Source organism: Rhinoderma darwinii, chromosome 1 (assembly GCF_050947455.1).
Source record: "Rhinoderma darwinii isolate aRhiDar2 chromosome 1, aRhiDar2.hap1, whole genome shotgun sequence".
NCBI classification, from domain to species: domain Eukaryota; kingdom Metazoa; phylum Chordata; class Amphibia; order Anura; family Rhinodermatidae; genus Rhinoderma; species Rhinoderma darwinii.
In genome coordinates, this window is record NC_134687.1 from 579676592 (window position 1) to 579701093 (window position 24502).

At 42.7% G+C, this 24502-nt stretch overlaps 1 long non-coding RNA gene across 3 annotated transcripts in view; it reads right to left on the minus strand.

Moving 5' to 3' along the window:
* LOC142661883 (uncharacterized) overlaps positions 1-24502 on the minus strand; it is a 93470-nt gene that overhangs the window by 14483 nt on the left and 54485 nt on the right. For all 3 annotated transcript variants that reach the window (XR_012850834.1, XR_012850833.1, XR_012850835.1), the window contains exons 2-3: positions 9636-9783; positions 1201-1354 (exon numbers count right to left, since the gene is read on the minus strand). This is a non-coding gene — a long non-coding RNA (uncharacterized LOC142661883). The remainder of the gene's footprint in view (positions 1-1200; positions 1355-9635; positions 9784-24502) is intronic.

Genomic DNA, 24502 nt, shown 5'->3' on the forward strand with positions numbered 1-24502 from the left:
AAGCTTAGACAGAGGGGCCGCTGTGGATTTAGTGTTTTTGGACTTTGCAAAGGCATTTGACACTGTCCCCCATAGACGCCTAATGGGTAAATTAAGGACTATAGGTTTAGAAAATATAGTTTGTAATTGGATTGAGAATTGGCTCAAGGACCGTATCCAGAGAGTTGTGGTCAATGATTCCTACTCTGAATGGTCCCCGGTAATAAGTGGTGTACCCCAGGGTTCAGTGCTGGGACCACTATTATTCAACTTATTTATTAATGATATAGAGGATGGGATTAATAGCACTATTTCTATTTCTGCAGATGACACCAAGCTATGTAATATAGTTCAATCTATGGAAGATGTTCGTAAATTGCAAGCAGATTTAAACAAACTAAGTGTTTGAGCATCCACTTGGCAGATGAAGTTTAATGTAGATAAATGTAAAGTTATGCATCTGGGTACCAACAACCTGCATGCATCATATGTCCTAGGGGGAGCTACACTGGGGGAGTCACTTGTTGAGAAGGATCTGGGTGTACTTGTAAATCATAAACTAAATAACAGCATGCAATGTCAATCAGCTGCTTCAAAGGCCAGCAAGATATTGTCGTGTATTAAAAGAGGCATGGACTCGCGGGACAGGGATATAATATTGCCACTTTACAAAGCATTAGTGAGGCCTCATCTAGAATATGCAGTTCAGTTCTGGGCTCCAGTTCATAGAAAGGATACATACAAAGAAGAGCAACTAAAGTAATAAGGGGCATGGAGAATCTAAGTTATGAGGAAAGATTAAAAGAATTAAACCTATTTAGCCTTGAAAAAAGACGACTAAGGGGGGACATGATTAACTTATATAAATATATTAATGGCACATACAAAAAATATGGTGAAATCCTGTTCCTTGTAAAACCCCCTCAAAAAACAAGGGGGCACTCCCTCCGTCTGGAGAAAAAAACGTTCAAGCTGCAGAGGCGACAAGCCTTCTTTACCGTGAGAACTGTGAATCTATGGAATAGTCACCGCAGGAGCTGGTCACAGCAGGGACAGTAGATGGCTTTAAAAAAGGCTTAGATAATTTCCTAGAACAAAAAAGTATTAGCTCCTATGTGTAGAAATGTTTCCTTCCCTTTTCCCGTCCCTTGGTTGAACTTGATGGACATGTGTCTTTTTTCAGCCGTACTAACTATGTAACTATGCAACTATGTAACTTACGGACCAACTTGCATTACATCTCGCAAAAACATCAGCTGACGTGCGGATATGTACACGCGCTTTTTTAAACGCCCGTCCCCGATCCTCTCTTTTTCTGACAACACACGCCGGATCTGATTCAGGCATGAATTCCAGAGGGTCTTGACATCTTTCACTGTAATAAAAATAAAACGGTCATGATAATCCTTTTGCCTCTTGACCCAGAGTAGTGGCTGATCCTGCACTAAAGTAATTAGCAGCTCAACAAGCAATCTTGGCATCTCGGCTCTATACTGTGATCTCTTGTGCAGTGCTGTCTCCTCTCTCTCCTGACTAGGCCTCATGCACCAAGCGGTGGAGAAGATTAAATTAAAATTGAAAGTTGTTTACGACGGGAAGGGGTTAAACAAGGCTACATGCATTGGAGTAATAAAAAAATAAATGGTTGCAAAAGCGTACATATTTTTTAAGATGTAACACCTGTATCTCTTTAAGGTTTTATAATGGTAACGACAGAAGTCACTTTGCCTAAAAATTTAAGAAACCTAAACAGCCTCGGCAACAAGAGAATTGAAGAGGAGTCGCAGTCCCAAATACAGCAGTTATACCAATTGTAACATCACAAAATGTTCATAAGAATCAGAGTCCATCTAATGAATATTAACCATTGTAAGCTGCACACATCATTAGTGAAGAGTTTACTTTCTGATAACCCCTTAATAGGTGACCTTAACTTGTTCCAATAAATCCAATAACAGTTTTAATTGTCAAGGATTCCCAGCTGCGACTTATCTTCTATTAGGCGGAGATGTGATAAAGAGTTTCAGCAAGGCCAAAGATAAATCAGTGTTCTCTGCTCTTTTAACCCCTTCACGCACTTGGACGTAATGGCATGTCCTGGTGCGGCCCGCACCGTATGCTGCAGGTGTCAGCTGACACCCGGGACTAACGGCCACGAATGGCGCTTGTGTTCTTGGCCGTTTAACACCACAAATGCTGCGGTCATTCGTGACCGCAACATCTGAGACCTTAAAAAGACGAGGGGTGTCACCTCCGACAGGTGATCGCCTCCCCCACAACGCGATCACAGTAATCGTATTGAGACGCAGAATAAAGTTGAGTTGATGTTTTTACCTCACGGTGAAAGCCGTTATAACGAAACCCAAAAAACAATGGAGGAATCACATTTTTTTTTTTCATTTCAGCCCGAAAAGAATTTATTTTCAGTTTCCCAGTATATTATATGGTACTTAAATTGTGGCAATAGAAACTACAAGTCCTCCCGCATAAAACCCTCACACCACTCTACTGACGGAAAAATTCAAACGTTATTGCTCTTGTAAGGTGGAGAGTGAAAAACGCAAATGAAAAAGCAAAAAAATGTCTCAGTCCTGAAAGGGTTAGGCCCCATGCACATGGCCTTTCCCGTAATCACGGTCCGCAACTACTGGCACAGCCGGCAGCCGCGGACAGCACCTGCATTTTCGGCCCGTGCTCCCATACACACAATTTATGGGAGCACGGTCCATAAAAAGCAAAATATAGGACATGTCCTATCTTTGGCGGAGGCTTTCTATGGCCCGGACACCTTCCCGTAAATATACAGGAAGGTGTCCGTAGTCAATAGAAATAAATGCGTCCGTAATTGCGGACCGTAATTGATTCATTCTACGGTCGTGCATGGGGCCTTAAGCCTATGTTAGGCTGGGTTCACACGACCTATTTTCAGACGTAAACGAGGCGTATTATGCCTCGTTTTACGTCTGAAAATAAGGCTACAATACGTCGGCAAACATCTGTCCATTCATTTGAATGGGTTTGCCGACGTACTGTGCAGACGACCTGTAATTTACGCGTCGTTGTTTGACAGCTGTCAAACGACGACGCGTAAAAATACAGCCTCGTCAAAAGAAGTGCAGGACACTTCTTTCAGACGTAATTTGAGCCGTTCTTCATTGAAGTCAATGAAGCACAGCTCAAAATTTACGGCTGTCAGAGAAGCCTCGCAAAATGCGAGGAGGAGCATTTACGTCTGAAACGAGGCAGCTGTTTTCTCCTGAAAACAGTCTGTCATTTCAGAAGTAAAAGCCTGCTACCATGTGCACATACCCTAAGGGTATGTTCACACGGCGGGGGTTCGTAACGGCTGAAATTACGGGGATGTTTCAGCCTGAAAACCTCCCCGTAATTTCAGCCGTACCGGCATGTGCAGGCGCTTGAACGCCGCGTCAATTACGGCCGTTGTTAGCGCTGCTATTCATTGGAGTCAATGAATAGCGGCTCCAATTACGGCCAAAGAAGTGACAGGTCACATCTTCTACGCGGGCGTCTATTTACGCGCCGTCATTTGACAGCGGCGCGTAAATATACGCCTCGTGTGAACAGACAAACGTCTGCCCATTGCTATCAATGGGCAGATGTTTGTCAGCGCTATTGAGGCGCTATTTTCGGGCGTAATTCGGGGCAAAAACGCCCGATTTACGTCTGTAAATAGGCCGTGTGAACATACCCTAAAAGTGTATCTGTCAGCATATTCAGGGGTGGACATGCTATTGGTGCAACCTGTGCAGCTGCACAGTGGGCCGGTAGGTAAGGGGCCCACTGTTACCTTAATGCAGCCTTCTTCTGTCTATTAGATTACATGTAAATGCCTGAGATGATGAATTTTATGGCTAACAATTACTGATGGATTGTAAGAACGACATAAGGTGATGATCTATGATGACAAGCAAGGGGCCTATATACTAATCTTGCAGAGGGTCCCTCAGCTTGTGTCTGCCCCTGAGCATACTCACTGTAATATTATGGGGACAGGTCCGCTTTCTAATTAGCCCAAACAGAGCAAAAAATATTGTGCTGTTTGGTTAATATTAGCGTTCAAAGAATACAGCGGACACGTAGTTATGAGTCTGGTGTATTCTTGAGTGGCGCGCTCCCCTCACTCCTGTCAGCAGTGATTGACAGGTTGCATGTATACATGGAGATACACAGCAGCCTGTCAGTCACTGCTAAAACAGGCGGGGGGAGCGCCCCCCTCTCATGAATATACAGGGGTGTAACTAGAAATTGCTAGGTAACTAGAAAGTGCTAGGTCCCATACCAAAATTTTGAATAGCCCCCACCTCCCCAAGCATTCATCAGCTCCATGTGAAAGTTAGGGTAAGGGCACAGTCATGGTAAGAAAAAAAAACGTATGCAAAAACTTCTAGCATGAATGATAACAGCATACTGGGACAATGGCACCACACAAACTATCAGCCACATCAGACCCCTAAATTAATCAGATTCAGGATCAGACCCCTAAATTAGTTAAGACCCCAGTCCTTACCCCTATATTGATTCAGACCCCTAAATTAAAGGGGTTATCCGGGGACCAAAAATTGCATTGCAATAATATATTTATGTGAAACGAAGTAACTTACTAATATACTTTAATTAAAGGTTCTGTACAAAATGGTGCAGTACAAACCTCGTGAATTATTCCGGAAGTGCTGGAGCTTTTCTAATAATGACGATGCTCCGACACGGCCCCACGGGACTGAGCTCTTGCTTTATGTGCTGTTCATGAACATGACCACAAGGGGCTGTCACATTGCCTATTGCTTGAGTCCTGAGCAGAGCATCAGCTAGCGCTTTGATCGGGACTCCAGCCCTGCCCCCGACGTCCATATTTGGTCAATTCAGGGGTATAGCGATAAGTTTTACTGTATTCTCCTATTAACCAAACAGCTCAAGATTTTTTGGGCTTATTTGGGCTAATAGGAGTATAGTGACAGATCCGCCCTAGCCCGTCTCACCATTTCAACAACCTGCTGTTTTGATTCACATGGAATCCATAAGAAAAAAATTTTTTATTTGCCTGTGAGTAAAATTAGAGCCAGCATTAGGGGTGTGCCGCCGCCGCCGCTGCTGAAAGGGGTTCCAAACATGTCCTGGTACCTGAATCTTGCAACTACTACACATCTTATTATTTGTGCAACAGTGTTGTTTAGGCATTGCATAATAAATTACTTTATGTATAGAGCTGTTACTTGGTCACTTTATGTTAATATTATTTCAACCATGAAGGGTGGTATTACTTGGGTTTTGTGTGGCACTGCTATTTAGGCGCTGTACAGTATTTTATGTTTGCAGTATATGGTGGTGGCACTGTATAGCAGTGTTATTCAGGAAACTTGTGTGGGAGAGTTATTTGTCCAACATATGGCACTGTTGTCGGGCACTATTATTATGGCACTGTTAGTTGTACGCTGTATGGCAGTACACCATAGTGGGAGTAGGGGTGCACTGGGCACCATCCAACGTAAAGCTGGCCCTGCTAACAGAAGTACAATTTGTGCCCATAGAAGGTTTATAACACCTATATGCATAGAGAACCGTAATAAGATCGTGTACATGAAACCTTACTGTCGATATCATTAGACATCATATATGTGTTGCAGTTTTGAGGATTCCTTATAATTTTTTGTCATTATTACCTTTTGCAGGAGACCATTAACCCCTTAGTGACCAGCCCATTTTAGGCCCTAATGACCAAGCTATTTTATTCGTTTTTCTATAGTCGCATTTAAAGAGCTATAACTTTTTTATTTTTTCGTCTACATAGCTGTATGAGGACTTGTTTTTTGCGGGATTAGTTGTGCTTTTTAATAGCACCATTTTTGGGTACATATAATTTTTTTATTAACTTTTATTAACTTTTTTTGATTATAAAAAAAACCTGAAATTCCACCATTGTTTTATGCGTTTTTAAATTGACGCCGTTCACTGTGCGATGTAAATAACATGTTACCTTTATTCTATGGGTCGGTATGATTACGGCGATACCAGATATGTAGAGGTTTTTATGTTTTTTTACGACTTTTGCACAATAAAAACACTTTTGAACTAAAATTATTTGTTTTTGCATCGTCGCTTTCCAAGAGCTGTAATTTTTTTATTTTTACATCAATGTAGTGAATTTTTGGGCTTGTTTTCTGCGGGACGAGACGTAGTTTTGATTGGTACTGTTTTGGGGTGCATGGGACTTATTGATTGATTTTTATTATGACTTTTTTGGGGGGGCAATGGAAAAAAATTGCAATTACGGTGTTCACCTTGCGGTTTAAATTACATATTAACTTTATTAATGGAGTCATTACGGTTGCGGCGATACCATATATGTGTACTTTTATTTATTTTTTACACTTTTACTAAATAAAACCACATTTTATGGAAAATAATGGTTTTATTTATTTTTTTACTGTACTTTTTAGTAATAATCTTTATTTCACATTGATGACTTATTTTATTAGTACCACTGGGGGACTTTACTGTGTGATCATCAGATCGCTGCTATAATGCTTTGGTATACTTCGTATACCAGAGCATTATTGCCTGTCAGTGTAAATCTGACAGGCAATCTGTTAGGACGTGCCTCCGGCGCGTCCTAACAGGCATATGTCCAGGGCAGACCTGGGGGCTTTCATCAAGCCCCCGGCTGCCATGACACCCCATCGGAGACCCGCGATTGCATTCGCGGGCCGCCGATGGGTGACAGAGGGAGCTCACTCCCTCTGTAAACAAAGTTAAATGCCGCGGTCGCTATTGACGGCGGCATTTAACGGGTTAAACGGCCGCGATCGAAGTAAACTTCGATCGCGGGCGTTGGAGCAGGAGCTCAGCTGTCATCAGACAGCAGAGCCCCGGCTCCTGCCTGCACGGGAGACCCGTGCAGGACTTAGACTAGGCTCACGTGAAAAGGCGTCAGCCTAGCCTAAGGCCCCTTAGTGACGAACGTAAAAAGGTGTATTGTTGGTCACTAAGGGGTTAACAAATTGTTATTATCTACTGTATTTCAGATTACAGGCCCTCACCGCCCCGTGTAAACATATACATCGGGTGGTCAATAAGGGGTTAATAACTACATATGTTGCCTCATAGTCGGTTTTTTGCTGTGCGCAGCTTCTAGTATCTGCACGACGATTGTGTCAATATCACAGAGGTTATTATTGTGTGATCCCATGTGAACCGCAATGTCCAGTGATAGTGACGAGCAGCGGAGATCACGTGATGATTCTGTTGGCCAAAAGAAACCAGAAAAAAACAGAACATAATTTGCTGAGTGGGCACTGCCAGGCTCCTGTCCTCAAACGCTGAGACATAAGGACACGAGGAAAGACGTAGCATTTAACCTTTGTTCCAGTGCAGCTCATGTGCCATAAAGAACATAAACTAGTCATAAAGTAAGCCGGGTGCTGTAAACTTTAATGTACATCTATTGTATGAACTTTACATACAGTTTCACAGAAAAATGTTCTCTATTGGAAATATTCATTGAAAACCCCTCCACTCACTCACCGAAGGATGATATGACTACTTCCAGTACACTACCTGGTATCTATAGTAAAACCTGTTCTGGGTCTAGATAACAGTCTCCCCCCAATCATTCCCTCCGCACCCAAGTTTGACCAACTGGGCGTTGTAAAGAGAAGTGTATGACGCGAACCAATCAGCGTCATACACTTCTCATCATTCCAGCCCAGCTTTTTTCACTGCACACAAAGCATGCTCTTGCTGTGCTGTAACTCACTCACACATTAACTTTACCGAAGTGTCTTGAGAGTGAATAGACATCACATCCAGCCAGGATGCGATGTCTATTCAAACTCCCGACACTTCTCGTCATACACTCCTCTGTACAACACCCACTTGGTCAAAAATTAAAAAATGCCCAGCAGTCTATTAAGAAACTAATTAGCATAAATATAAAATAACTTGCTCAAAAATAATGATTTTTCTAAATAAAAACCACTGTTGTTCCCTACATTACAGCGCCGATCAGATTATGTAGGATAGGGCACTTATAAACTGGTTACAGAGCCTCTTTAAGTAAATCTTATAATTGTTTTGCAACTTTCTAATATACTTTGTGTTTTATTTCCTCGCCAAGTTGAAGATCTCTGCTTGCTGTCAGTGAATTGGGACCATCTATGTTTACCTCCAGAGACTGAAAGTTTGTCCCAATCAAGTCCAAAAGACACAGGATTATGGCTCATTACATGGGAGAGAATAACAGACCATGCACCTCAGTCGAACATGATCAGAATATACTTTAAGCCTCTAGATGTAAACATAAAATGTTTCTATTTGCTGACAGCAAGCAGAGATATTAAAAGTGGTGAAGAATTAAAAGCCAACTTACAGTAGAAAGTTGCAGAACATTTCATTATACAATAAATACGTTTATGAAAGTTTGAACAAATGAATAACAATGAATATTGGACCGGTGGATCTCCAGACCGTATAACCCTGCTCAGGAGCATAAAGGGCCAGGGGTGTAAACATTAGGCTCAGTTTATGGTGGAATAATCACAGATGGTTCAGTCACAGGTTCATCTGATAGCACACACAAGTCTCATTGTCAGCAATGTTCACATTCCAGGTAACAATTCTGCTCCAACAAATAACCATCCGGACTGCTTTATGGTTAGTAAAGTTCAGCCTGCAACGTGCAAACTCTTGCTGAACCTAGAGATCATTTACAGAGCAGCCGTCTGCCATTGTCATGAGACTGGAGCAAGTTCCTATCCATTTTATCATGGTAGGAGCTATCGCTGTGCAGGAGGAGGATCTGCTGTATCACTTGATGGGCTCATTTATTTTTAATTGAATGACCTTTTTTTTTAAACTTTTTTTTATCTATAAAGGTTTAAAATTCCATGTTAATTAATTTCTTAATATACATTTATAGTGTCCCGAGCTCTGTGTTTTCAGATACAGAGCTCCAAATCCACTGTATAGACATACTAGTATAGTTAAATGACAAAATTCTGGCTACCTACAACCACCACTAGGGGGATCTTAGCAGCTTACCACATACAAATGATACACTAAGGCTCAGTTTACACTTGTTTTATGATTTATGTTTTTACAGGATCCAAGACGGATATGACGGATCCATTATTATCCGTCATAATCATTTATGACTGATCCGTTTTTCCTCCATTGACTTATAATGGATCAGTCATGTTTCCATCAGATATCAGGTTTTGTTGTTTTTTTAATTTTGCTGGATACAATACTGCAGCATGCTACACTGACCATCAAAAAGCAACTAAAGCCTGACGGAAAATAACTGAGGTGAGAACAGTGCCTTAAACTCAATAAAAGAGCATACAGTAAGCTGCTGAGCTCCCTCTAGTGGTGGCTGCAGGCAGACAGAATTTTATCACCTTTGGCTTTGCAGTGGATTGGGAGTTCTATATAAGAAAAAACAAATCTCTGACCGCAATAGAGATATATGAAGAAATGATTCAGCACAGTATGTTGAATCTAAGAACAACATGAAGTTAAATAGTGGATATTACCTTCAAAGTATCTAAAGTTGACCATAGACACAGGCAGATGTACAGGCTCACTGTCCCCCAATGTCTCCTGTTGAGGGGAAACAAGGATTGGGCAGGTTGGAGTTTTACCTGATCATTTGTCTCCTGCAAGATAAGTTGCTTCAGAAATATCTCTTCCTCCCTTCATAGAAATAACATTCTGATCCTGATGGGGGTATTCGGTATTCATATTTTAAACAGGCTATTTGGTTGCTCCTAACTCCTGATGGCAGTTTTTCTATAACATGAAACAGGACAATACAACTGTTAATATTGACATCACTCCTGCACAATGCTCAAAACATGATGGACAGTTTTGGCTAGTACTGTCAGGTCACTAAGGGTCAGTTCACACAGAGTTTTTTGACACGCTTTTTGACGCGGAAACCGTGTCGGCAAACGCGCCAAAAAATGTGCGAAAATGCCTCCCATTGATTTCAATGGGAGGCGGAGGCGTTTTTTTTCCCCACTAACGGAAAAAACGTGTTGCGGGAAAAAAGAAGCGACATACCCTATCTTCGGGCATTTACGCTTTTGACCTCCCATTGACATCAATGGGAGGCAGGGAAAGCGTATTTCGCTGCGTTTTTTACCCATCGGTGCTCAATGGCCGCGGGCGAAAAACGCCGCGAAAACGGCGTGCAGGCAGAGCAAAATCTGCCTCAAGATTACAAACGGAATTTTGAGGCAGATTTTCTGCCTGTAAAAAATTCTGTGTGAACCCAGCCTAAAGGGGTATTTCCAGAATCAACAATCATCCCCTATCCACAGGATAGGTGACAATTGTCTGATTGCTTGGGGCCCCACTGCTCGGACTCCCAGCGATCGCAGAAGCAGCGGTCCAGAACCCCTCTTCCTCCTCACTCCTCGACCACAGGAGTACAATGAATTGAGCAGCGGTTGAGCATTTGCCCTCCGCTGCATTAAATTTCTATGGGACTGACGGAAACAGCTGAGCGCTGTATTTCCGTCTTTCCCATAAACTTTGCATAGAGCGGCAGTGCACATGCTTTGCGGTTAAGCCCGTTCTAGAAATTGGTCGGGGTCCTAGCGATGATGCCCCCAGCAAACAGACAATTATCACATATCCCGTGTATAAGTAATATTGTAGATTCTGGGAATACCCCTTTAAGCCACAATGACCTGCTCTAGAACATAGATAGAAGGTGGTCCTGAATAATGGCAGATCATCACATGGGCGTTTTGGGCGGCCTTCCAGGGCGCGAGCTCCCATGGGACCCATGGCCGTCCAAAGTACATTGCAACTTTGCAAAAACTGCGACAGAACTGCACTGTTTATGTCCTGCAAAAGGACCTGCAGACATAAGGTCGCATAACCTTATGTTTGAAGTTCTTGTTACGGTTTATAGACCTGCTGGTCACATGACCGCAGGTCCTAGAACAGCAGCAAGACTCCATAGAGAAGACTGAGCTGCTATGTAAGTATAAGGGTATGTTCACACACCCTATTTACGGACGTAATTTGGGCGTTTTAGCCCCGAATTACGTCCGAAAATGAGGCTCCAAAGCGGCAGCAAACATCTGCCCATTAATTTGAATGGGTTTTACGATGTTCTGTGCCGACGGTCATTTTTTTTACGCGCCGCTGTCAAAAGACGGCGCATAAAAAAGACGCCTGCGTCAAATAAGTACCTGTCACTTCTTGAGACGTAATTGGAGCCGTTTTCCCTTGACTCCATGGAAAAACAGCTCCAATTACGTCCGTAATGGATGCAGCGAAAAGCGCCTGCACATGCCATTACGTCTGAAATTCCAGAGCTGTTTTCTCCTGAAAACAGCTCTGTAATTTCAGCCGTAACGGAGGCTGCCATGTGAACATACCCTAAGGGTATTGATTAGTTTAATGGGTTTGGGTCTGTATTTGGGGAATTTGGTCTGGGGTCTGTATTAGTTTCTGGGATCTGTGTTTCGGGGGTCTAGTCTGGGGTCTGTATTAGTTTAAGGGGTCTGGGGTTTGTATTTAGGGGGTCTAGTCTGGGGTCTGCTTTAGTTTAAGGGGTCTGTATTTAGGTCTCGTGTCTGCATTTAGGGGGTCTGGTCTGGCGTCTGTATTTAGGGGGTCTTGTCTGGGGTCTTTATTAGTTTAAGGGGACTGGGGTCTGTATTTAGAGGTCTGGGGCCTGTATTAGTTTATCTGGTCGGGTCTGTATTTAGGCGGCCTGGTCTGGGGTCTGTATTAGTTTAGGGGTCTTTATTTAGGTGTCTGTATTTAGGGGTCCATATTAGTTTAGGGGCTCTGGTCTGGGGTCTGTATTTATGGGTCTTGTCCGTTGTCTGTATTTAGGGAGACTGGTCTAGGGTCTGTATTTCTTTTGGGTACTTGTTCTGGGGTCTATATTTGTTTAGGGGGACTGGGGACTGCAATAGTTTAGAAGGTCCCACGTCTGTATGTATTCTAGGATCTGGTCTGGTACAAATTTATTAGTTTGAATAAAAGGGGTTGTCGGGGCACATGGATAGGTCATCAGTATGAAAAACTGGTCTGTGCTCAGACAACCCCTTGAATGTATGGTCCTGGGCAATGGTGTCTGAATTTTTGTGTTTCTATAGTTGCTGGAAATGGCTGCAGTAGCGAGGGGCAAAGATGTCTCATCAGGAGAAGTCGCCATACTGGTCTGTGTCAGATGGGGAAGAAAAAAAAAGGAGAACAACTCCCATCAGAGAAGATATCATTTATGAGTAACTGGATCTATAGAGGATCTGTCCCCTTTCCTGACATGTCCGTTGTAAGAAATCCTTTGTGTTTCCAGGACTAGTAGACAAATGTGTGTTACCATTCCCATTGTCAGGAGGATGTGTCCCTACACAGTGTGATACTGTCAGAGATGGTTGGGGACTGTCAGTATGTAGGGACACAGCCCTTTGACAAGGGGAATCGTAACACCCATTTGTCAATGCTCACACAGAAAGGTGGCGTTCAGTATAAACACACAGCGGTGGTGGGGAAGGGGGGCCCAAGTTTGGGGAACAGCCCAGGGCTTATGGTCCACTAAATCTGCCAATTGTCCTCAGTGGGGGACCAGTCTCTGTATGATGTCCACATATCCTAATGTGGCATATGGAATGGGATTATCTTTATGAGACAACCCCTTTAAGAGGTTGAACACTATACCTTGACTTTTTGAATATAAACTGCTGAGCCTTGAGGTTATTTCTAGCCTTCGTCTGGCAATGACTTCCTTACTTGTTACTTGGCAAAATGAAGGTTACTGCAGTCACAGTAACAGATACATTTTATCAAGTCATTATTATATTGTGTTAATAAACCGCAATGATAATTTTCTCTCTCACGCTTCATGCTTATGTCATCAGCACAAACATTCATCAACTTGGCAAGAGCGAAGTATCACTAAAAGTTGTATTCCCAACTGAAACATTTATGGCATATACACAGGATATGCCATAAATGTCTGATAGACGCTGGTCCCAGCTTCTGTGAATATACCACAAATGTGTCTGTTGGGAATACCCCTTTAACTTTCTTATCTGTGGCAACACAGATATTGAAGGCCATCATATTTTATTGACATAACTGATAAGCCCTATTTATTCTATTGACTTGAAATGTTGATTTTCATGATACTGGATAAACATGCTGCAAAAGTAATAAAACCCCATTATCACTTAATTTATAATTATTTTATTTGTCAGTAAGTATATAATCATAGTATAGACACATGGCAGACTACACTACCGTTCAAAAGTTTACAGTTACTTAGAAATTTCCTTATTTTTGAAAGAAAAACACAGTTTTTTTCAATGAAGATAACATTAAATTAATCAGAAATACACTCTATATATTGTTAATGTGCTAAATGACTATTCTAGTTGCAAACGTCTGGTTTTTAACGCAATATCTACATAGGTGTATAGAAGCCCATTTCCAGCAACCATCACTCCAGTGTTCTAATGGTACATTGTGTTTGCTAACTGTGTTAGAAGGCTAATGGATGATTAGCAAACACTTGAAAACCCTTGTGCAATTATGTTAGCACCGCTGTAAACAGATTTGCTGTTTAGAGGAGCTATAAAACTGACCTTCCTTTGAGCTAGTTGAGAATCTGGAGCATTACATTTGTGGGTTCGATTAAACTCTCAAAATGGCTAGAAAAAGAGAGCTTTCATGTGAAACTCGACAGTCTATTCTTTTTCTTAGAAATGAAGGCTATTCCATGCGAGAAATTGCCAAGAAACTGAAGATTCCCTACAACGGTGTGTACTACTCCCTTCAGAGGACAGCACAAACAGGCTCTAACCAGAATAGAAAGAGAAGTGGGAGGCCCCGCTGCACAACTGAGCAACAAGACAAGTACATTAGAGTCTCTAGTTTGAGAAATAGACGCCTCACAGGTCCTCAACTGGCAGCTTCATTAAATAGTACCCGCAAAACGCCAGTGTCAACGTCTACAGTGAAGAGGCGACTCCGGGATGTTGGCCTTCAGGGCACAGTGGCAAAGAAAAAGCCATATCTGAGACTGGCAAATAAAAGGAAAAGATTAATATGGGCAAAAGCACACAGACATTGGACAGAGGAAGATTGGAAAAAAGTGTTATGGAGAGACAAATCGAAGTTTGAGGTGTTTTGGATCACACAGAAGAACATTTGTGAGACGCAGAACAACTGAAAAGATGCTGGAAGAGTGCCTGACGCCATCTGTCAAGCATGGTGGAGGTAATGTGGTGCTGTTAAAGTGGGAGATTTGTACAAGGTAAAAGGGATTTTGAATAAGGAAGGCTATCACTCCATTTTGCAACGCCATGCCATATCCTGTGGACAGCGCTTGATTGGAGCCAATTTCATCCTACAACAGGACAATGACCCAAAGCACACCTCCAAATTATGCAAGAACTATTTAGGGAAGAATCAGGCAGCTGGTATTCTATCTGTGGGGGACCGAGCACTGAGACCCCCACCGATCGCTAAAACGAAGCAGCAGAAGTGCTCAGGTGTGCGATGTGCCGCTTCATTTATGATTGACTTTCAGCCAAGTGAGCGGTGTACGGACTCATAGACTTTCATAAAACTTTCTATTGAGCCTGTACACTTCTTGCGCACCATACGGTCAAGCTGCTCCCACAATAGCTCTATGGGGTTGAGATCTGGTGACTGCGCTGGCCACTCCATTACAGATAGAATACCAGCTGCCTGCTTCTTCCCTAAATAGTTCTTGCATAATTTGGAGGTGTGCTTTGGGTCATTGTCCTGTTGTAGGATGAAATTGGCTCCCATCAAGCGCTGTCCACAGGGTATGGCATGGCGTTGCAAAATGGAGTGATAGCCTTCCTTATTCAAAATCCCTTTTACCTTGTACAAATCTCCCACTTTACCAGCACCAAAGCAACCCCAGACCATCACATTGAGGACGTGTGTAGTACCATTTCTTGAGAAAATTAGCTTAACCGGGTATCCCCATATTATAGGGTATAACTTGGTCCCGTAACTGTTTAGTAAATGGAGCAAATTCTCTTCTGCGATTCAAGGTGGCAGGTGATAAATCCGTATACATAGAGATACCTGTGAAACGTTGACGAATTTTTGCGTTTTTGAAGGCGAACTTTAAAATGGATTCTTTTGTCTGATAGAAGTGAATTTTCGCCAACACATCCCTCGGTGTGGTTTGTGGGAGTTATTTGGGTTTAGGCAGTCTATGCACTCTATGATTAGATCTCTCTGTTCTGCTTCTGGGAGAATAACAGAAAAGTAGTCAATTAGAAAGTCTCTAAGGTATGCCATGAAATCGGATATTATTTTTACATAAACGATCCTCTAGATCAGCTACTTTTAATTTAACCGCCATCATGCCATCATCTGTCTAATTTTGCGCATCCACTAATGTGTTGTATGCGGAAGTAAATTCATCCATCTTATTTTCAAGATGTGATGTTCCTTCTCCTATGTCTTTGATATCTTTAGCCAATGAGGTAAATGAAGTTTGGAAGTCTTTTTGTAAAGAGGAGCGTAACTCAGACATCAAACTCTGCATGCTTTCCATAGTAATGGCTGACCCCTCATGAGAGGTTTCAGAGAGATCACACATTTTAGGCAGTAAAGGTGGGGATGGAACTTACCTGTGATCCATATTGAACAGCAGAGGTGGGCTGCCAGATGATCCTCCGAGCTGGACGGTGTGCCGGCGGTTCGTTGGGCTAATAGAGGAGCGTTAAACTCCGTAGTTTCCTCGTGGCCAGAATGTCCGGTGCCATTTTGCGCATTTCCCGCCGGCTGATAATATGAGGTAAGTTTTGCAGGAGCGGATGCCTTGGGTCTTCCCTTACCCATGCCTGTGATCTAGGAGCCTTTACAGAGGATCCTGGTAATCTTTGCTCTTTTTTTTCTGCAGTGAAAGCCGTGTGTGAGCCGCTGTGGAGACGGTTAGGAGCGGAGCTCTAAGTTATGCGACCGCTCTCCTCGGCATTCGGCCACGCCCCCTAGTGTTTTTAACCTCTTAACGCATTATCACGTAACTGTACGTGATAAGGGTTAAGGGGAAGTATGGAGCGAGCTCACAGTCTAAGCGAGATCCATACACAGCTGGTGATGGCTGTGTTACACAGCCGACACCTCACAGCAACGGGCGGAATCAAAGATCACTTTGATTCCACCAATTTAACACCTTAAATGCCGCGGTCAATGACGACCGCGGCATTTAAAGTATTAGAATCAGGTGGGCGCCTCCCCCGCGCGGCACGATCGGCCGGTAACAACGGTTGTTATGACAGCCTGTGGGCTTAATAAAGGCCCCCAGTGCTGCCATCTTTGTACTCGATTGAAGCTCTGCCTCCGGCAGGGCTTTAAAGGAGACTGTCAGAATCACGATGTACTGCAATACATTAGTATTGCAGTATATCATGCAAGGGATCCAACGATCGATGATTCAAGTCTCCTATGGGAACTAATAAAAAAAGTAAAACTGTTAAATAAAGTTGTTTTTTTATGTTCCAAAAAAATAAAAGTATTAAAAAAAAAACCTTTTCATATTTTTCCCTAAATCAATGTTAAAAAAAAAAAAAGTTAACATAACTGGTATGGCCGCATCCGTAAAAGTCCAAACTATCACAATATAGAATTGCTTAACCCGCTCTGTGAATGGCGTAAAAAAGAACCTGTAGAATAAGGTGAATATGTAGTTTTTACTGCCTGATGGATGCCGTAAAAACAAACCCCCCAAAAAATGGTGTAATCACTGTTTTTTGCCCAATTCACCCCACAAATATTTTTTTTCAGCTTCCCGGTACATTATGTGGTACAATAAATGGTGCCATGAAAAACTACAACTTGTCCCACAAAAAACAAGCCCTCATATGGCTATATAGATAGAAAAATAAAAAAATAATGCTTTTGGAAGGTGGGGAGGTAAAAACAAAAGTGAAAATCTGAAAAATGTCTGAGGAGGGAAGGGGTTAAGGCGGCGCTACACTTCTTAGCAGGTGACATTTAAAGAAGTTATGTGGGGACCGAAAAGTATTAGCAATGTATTCACTGCAGTATGCAAGTACACTCGCTGATATACATTCCGGTCCCCTGTCGCGCTGATTATGATATTGTAATAGATTTTTAGATCGCTGCCGGGACCGGAAGTCTAGTGGCACAGTCTTTCTTCATGACGACTCGTCGTCACGTGACCGCCCCTCTGTACTCTATGTACAAGCAGTATCAGTAGTACAGCGATTACATAGAGTATAGTGGGGGCCGGTCACATAACGACGAGTTGTGTCGTAATGAAGGAAGATTGTGCCACTGACTTCCGGTCCCCCGGCAGTGTTGTAAAAATCTCATAATCAGTGCAACGGGGGACGGGAATGTATATTAGCAAGTGTACCCACATACTGCAGTGAGTACATTGCGAATGTTTTTCGGTCCCCACATAACCCCTTTAATTAAGAATTTACTTTACCCCTAATCATGTCGTCTGTCATTGGATTTTCCTGTGTAAATACAGTAGAGATAAAGGATCTTAAAGGCACATTCAGACGTTGTGGAATTAATGTTGAATTCCGCTGCGGACAGTCCGCAGTGGAATTCTACAGCAGCCGTTTTTTACATTTGTTTCTATGAATTTTTAGGAAACTTAGTTCAGACGTTGCGGAAAATAACTGCGGAATTAAGGCTGCGGTGCAGAATTTTCCCTCCACAGCATGCTCATTATGTTTGCGGAGAAGCAGTGGAATTTCATTGCGGATTTCAGCATTTGCATTTTCAAATATGAAAATGTTGCTGCAAATTCGCAAAGAATCTGCAGCAACATTTTCAGCGGAAAAATTCTGCCACGTCTGAACATGGCCTTATAGATTGGCCTTCTCCTCGTCCTCCTCCACCATTACATCCATATTATTTCTGAAAGGGCCAAAACTTTCAGTCTTTAGTTTCTTATTATTAATTTAGTTTGAAAGAATATTTTTGGGTTATATTTAACTTCTGTAATCTGTCCAGCTGTTCACTCCGAAGATATCGGGATGTGGACCAATTCTGAATGAAGACGACGTAAATGGCAGTAGACTGTGTTGTCATAGGAGAATTGAGATTAAGTACTCCGTGTATGTGGTAGTTCTGCATCATGTCGGGATCCCTGTGATCACGATAGACCATGTGATCACCTGGATTCTGGTTTCCAGACAGCAGTTGAGACTAACTATTTCCATATGAAGAACTGATTGTTACAGATATCAAAATCTAAGCAATTATTCTACTGTGAATGGTGTTATAGTGCCCCCCATCAAAGTTAAAACAAGCACATATAAAAAGAAACAATGAATAAAAAATGTAAATAAAAATAAAAAATTTGTGTAAAAAATACACCAGTTGTAGCTAGACTTTAGCCGGGTCTAAAGGCAGAGTGGCATTTTGATGCTCACCCTGGCACTCAGCGCACATGCCCCACACCAGCCATAAACTTCCCCCCCCCCCCCCCCCACACACACTTGGTAATACATATCCAGCAATGCCAGATTTATATTACAAGCCTTCATTTAGTAATAAATGGTCAGAATGACATTTTAGAAGTATGTCTGCAGGCCCGAGTACATGTATATCCTATTTGTAATAAATACATTCATTCATTACGCAAAGACTTACATTTCTGTAGTGAGATACATGTCCTTGCTCATATAAGTTTAGTAGACCAGAAATTTGCACAGATATTTCCTTTAAAACTGAATATGGCAGTGGAGGTCAACTAGTACAAGAACCTTGAGGTTAGGGAACACTTCAGAAATTATAAGTAGTGCATCATTCAGGAAAGTCTTCATGTCCATTATTGTACTTCTGTTTGCTTGCAGTTAATTTATCTTGATAATACTTCAGACTGAGACCTGGGTCTCTAGAATTAGCAGCAAATAAGGCTAAGTTCACACTAGCGTTAGTATACATTTACCTCTCTTCTGGAGAGGATCGAAGTATTAAATGGAAAGCAACGGTTCCGTTAAAATTACCATTGATTTCAATGGTAATTCTTTTGTTTCAGTTGCTTTCTGTTTGTCTCCGTTCGCAAGGTTTCTTTTTTTTTTTGACGGAAGCAAAAATGTAGTCTGCAGAACTTTTGTTACCGTGAAGAAAAAAAAAACAGAAACCTAGCGAACGGAGACAAGCGGAAAGCAGCTGAAACAAAACAATTACTATAGAAATCAATGGTATTTCTAACGGAACCGTTGCTTTCCATTTAATCTTTCGATCCTCTCTTCCTCTGACGGAAGAGAGGTAAACGTATACGAACGCTAGTGTGAACTTAGCCTAAGAAAGAAGGAACATTAGCATCCACTTGTGATATAGCAGAGCAAGTTTAATACCCATTCATATAAAGAGGTGTTCCTGCAGTCATTTTCAATGGAAAACGTATCAATTATTATATTTTCCAGTAAAAGGTTTTTTAGTGGTTTATGCCATGTCTGTGGATTACATTCGGTAGGATCATTTGAAACAAGAGATCGGATATAAAGGTCATTTCTAAAATGTTTGCATTTCATCCAGTACAGCCATTTTATGTGTGGTCTATTTGCACTCAGATCCTCGTATTTGGTGCCTGTATCAGGCACTTGCATGCCGTTAGCTCTACATGCCGTTGATGCCGTTAGATCTACAACCTTAAGACTGCATAAGGCACCCATTTTTTTTCTACAAAATTTTGAAGAAACTTTGTATACTATACAAGTAGTCATAGAAAAGGTTTAGACCACACACTCAACCATGCCTTTTTTCACCCATAGTAGTTGATTCACTATGAACGCTGCACATAGCATGCCAAGTCTGTCCAGAGAAGCTGAGCAAGCATTGACACCACATTCACTATCGAATTTAATTATCTTTATTTGTACAGCTACTCAAACCATGGTGAACACCTGCGAATGTGGACATACACACGTGCGACTAATATCAGCTACAAGGTTTCAGAGAACTGCCGCAGATATAAATAAATGGTTCTATGGCATCATTGCACTTTTCTTTTTTGTTAGAAGCCGATCGCAGGGTGCCCTGCTCCTGGGACCCCCCAGTGATCAGCTGTAATCTGTGGAGGAACCTGGCAGCAGGTGTTTAATTTCCCTATAGCACCTCCATAGGGAAAGTGAAGCATTACACAGCTCACATTGAAATCAATAATCTGTTTGTGTAATGCATGAATATGCTATGACCTCCAGAGCGAGACTCTTAGTACTCCATCTATTTTTTTAATAAAAGATGAAAGTCCTGAATTGGTGACCGGGTTCTATTAGCTTAACATTTCCTAAAAGAGTACTTGAAAATTTGTTTTCTAAAAATAGACGACAGATTTAACCTGGGCAACTCTAAGCTAATTCTTTTTCCTTGCTCATTTTCTAAACCAACACCCAATATCTCCAATCACAAATGTCAGTATCATTATACCTACCTCACAAACACCAACCATCTTCCTTACATTCCAGACATCTTCATAATACACTCCTTCTTGAGCCAAGAAGCTACTATATGTCTAGTTCATGGTACCATAATTTGGTACCTTTACTACTCTACTACAATATTCTTTAGTCTGGCATTCAAATAACAAGAGTTATCACTACAATATGTCAAGAACTCTGCTGCTAGACTTATCTATACCTCTTCCCATCTGTTGCTCCTATCTTCACTGCCTTTATATCAACTGTAAAAAATGTAATATAAACTATTATACTTTGCTTCAAATCATTTATATCCCTCCTATATGTCACACATCATACACATATACTTACTTATCCCTCCCATCAAGACAACACCTGTCCATATCCTCTACTAGGGTATATGGACGTCATAGAGGAAAGTCCCCTGTATCAGTTCCTTTCACTCTGGCGGACAAGGACTATCCCTCTGTCACGGTCTCAGGGTATGTGGACCCACTAGGCCGCTCCGCCGTAGCAGAGAGGCAGCTGGCCAAGTCACAATTTATGCAAGAGTCTATACAAGTCTGTAGCACAAGGGTACCTGAAATAATCCAGATGGCGTCAGGGGCTCTGGCACGGATGGTAGTAGGTGCAGCAGGTTCCGTCAGATATGGCGGATGACAACGGGTGCAGTTGGATTGTGCCAGATGACAACGGGTGCAGTAGGTTGTGCCAGACATGGTGGATGACAACGGGTGAAGCAGGGCACAACTCCAAATACTAAACTGGCTCAGGAACAATAACACAGCAAGGGATACAGGATACGGGTAGCAGGGCATGGGAAACAACGGGAACAGGATAACACTAATGGACCATTTGCAAAAACTAACATGGGGTTTACTAACAATGCTCAGGCAAGGATCAGAAGGACAGGCCCTTTTTATAGTTCAGGTGTGATCAGGGAATAATTAATAAAATATTTACATATGTGCGCGATGGCCCTTTAAGGCCGGGAACCAGTGAGCGCCCTCCATAGATCACTACGGGACAGAGCGGGTGCATGTGCCGACATCTCTGAGGAGGAAGACACCAACAGGAAGGCAGGTAAGTGAAGGTTGCAGTCCGTGACCGCGGCCGTAACAGTACCCCCTCCCTTACATCCCCTTTTCTTGGGTCCAGAACGAGAGAGACATTTTTTTAATGAAGGTAGGGGCATTGAGGTTCTCCTCTGGCTCCCGGGATCTCTCCTCAGAACCAAACCGTCCACCCAGTAGAAAGTCCTTCCTCCTATCTTCTTGCGGTCCAGAATCTCCTTCACCTCGAATACCTCAGTAAAACCACTGGGAGCTTTACGGTAGCGGTTCAGGACCACGGGTTTAAGGAGGTACACATGGTACGAGTTGGGAATCTTCAGAGTAGGAGGCAACCGAAGTTTATAGGATACTGGGTTGATCCGCTGTAGGACCTCGAAAGGACTGAGGAACCTAGGTCGCGAACTTGTGAGAAGGCATCTTGAGTCGAATGTTTCTCGAGGACAGCCAGACCTTGACTCCAGGAGAGAATTGAAGGGGAATTTTCCTTCTTTTATCGGCATGCTTTTTCATGTGGTCCACTGGTTGGAGAATCGCAGCCTTGGTTTGCTACCAGATGTGAACAAAAGAGCCAAATGAAGAGTTAGCTGCCTGTACTTGAGTCATGGCTTGCATAGGAAGAGGAACTCGAGGATGCTGGCTGTACACAATGTAGAAGGGAGACGAGGCGGTAGACTAACTTGTGTGGTTGTTGTATGAGAATTCTGCCCAAGGCAGGAGCTGCTCCCAATTGTCGTGTTGATCGAAAACAAAGTGGCGAAGATAATTCTCTGAAATTTGGTTGGTCCTCTCCACTTGACCATTGGACTGAGGGTGATAGGCAGAAGAGAAGTCAAGTTTAACGTCCAGCAGGTTGCACAGAGCTCTCCAGAACTTGGATGTAAACTGTACACTCCAGTCCGAGACAATATGTAGAGGGAGTCCGTGTAGCAGGAAGATGTGCGAAATAAATAGGCTTGCCAGACGAGGAGCAGACGGGAGGCCAGTCAGTGGAATAAAACGTGCCATCATAGAGAAACGATCCACTACTACCCAGATTGTAGTACATCCAGCCGAGGGGGGAAGGTCAGTGATAATGTCCATAGCTATATGCTGCCAAGGGTCATCAGGAACGGGCAGGGGAAGGAGCAGCCCAGCAGGTTTGGAGCGGGAAGACTTGTCGAGGCACAGTTCGTACATGACGAGACATAGTCCACAACATCCTTAGAGAGTGTGGGCCACCAATACTGACGGGCTATGAAGTCCTGAGTCTTTCGACCACCAGAGTTCCCCGCCAATTTAGAGCTGTGTCCTCAGCGGAGAATTCTCCTCCTGTCAATAAGATAAAAGTCTTTCCAGGAGGAATGTCTCTAATTTGCAATAGGCTAGCGACAATAATCCTAGACGGGTCTATAATATATTGGCGAGTCATTAATCTCAAATGATCGAGACAGGGCGTCAGCCCTCGCATTCTTATCATCAGGACGGAAGTGAAGAAGGAATTGAAATCTAGCAAAGAACAACGACCACCTGACTTGGCGAGGATTTAGTCGTCATGCTGACTGTAAGTACGTAAGGTTCTTGTGATCCGTATAAATGATAATAAGGTGGACCGTGCCCTCCAGCAAGTGTCTCCATTCCTCTAATGCCAACTTGACGGCCGGCAACTCCCGATCCCCGATGGAATAGTTGCGCTCTGCCGGAGAGAACAATTTCGAGAAGAAGGCACAAGCCACCATCTTGCCCTTAGAGTTCTTTTGACTAAGAAGTGCTCCGACTCCAACGACAGATGCGTCCACCTCCAGAAGGAACTGTCGAGAAGCATCAGGGTGATGAAGAACAGATGTTGAGGTCAAAGCGCTCTTGAGCTTAGTTAATGCTGGTTCTGCCTCTGGAGGCCAAACCTTGGCGTTCACCTCCTTCTTGGTGAGTGGCGCGATATGGGCAGTCAGAGATGAGAAGTTCGGGATAAACTGCCGATAGAAGTTTGCGTATCCCAGTAATATTTGTATGGGCCAAAGGCCCTGTGGACGTGGCCACTCCAAGACGGATCTCACCTTCTCTGGGTCCATCTTGAGGCAACGGTCGGACATGATGTAGCCCAGGAAGGGAAGAGAGCTTCTCTCTAACACATACTTCTCAATTTTAGCGTATAGGCGGTTCTCCCTTAAACGCGACAGAACTTGGCGAACGTGCCTCCGATGCGTCATTAAATCCGGCGAGTAAACCAGGATGTCGTCCAGATAGAGCACTACACAGACATACAGCAGATCACGGAATGAAATGTTAAATACTTTTGTGTCAAAAAAGACAAAAGTATAATAGGTATGATACCTTTATTGGCTAACCATAAAAGTTCTATATGCAAGCTTTCAGAGCACAGAGGCCCCTTCTTCAGGCAGTTTACAAATGAATGACTTAGAAAAAAGCACAACATTTAGATGTTACACAAAGACAATTAGTACATGAGGTGATACATCATTAAGATAAGCCGGGGCAATAAACTGAGGTTATAGGGGTGATGACTTAGGAGTTAAGGCATCTGGAGTCAGTCTGATGGGGGACGTGACGTGTGTCCATGTAGTGGCTCATAAATCCTGGTGTTCGATTGAGGCCTTGTGTCAATGACTGGAATTTTATCATCATCTTGAATTCCCAAATTTTTCTTTCTCTGTTGTTTTTAAAATGACCCTTCAGAATGAGTACCTTTAAATCTGCCAAACTGTGATCAGGTCCAGAGAAGTGTTTTCCCACGGGTGTATCCACCTCCTGTTTTATTGTATGTCTGTGAAGATTCATCCTGGTTTGTAGTTTTTGTATTGTTTCTCCAATGTAGATTCCTTTATTGATGCACCTTGTAGATCACGGAGAATTTCATTTACAAATTCCTGGAACACAGCTGGAGCATTACACAGACCAAAGGGCATCACAAGATATTCGTAATGGCCGTCTCATGTGTTAAATGCGGTTTTCCATTCGTCTCCTCTACGGATACGGATCAAGTTATATGCTCCACGTAGGTTCAGTTTTGTGAATACCTTG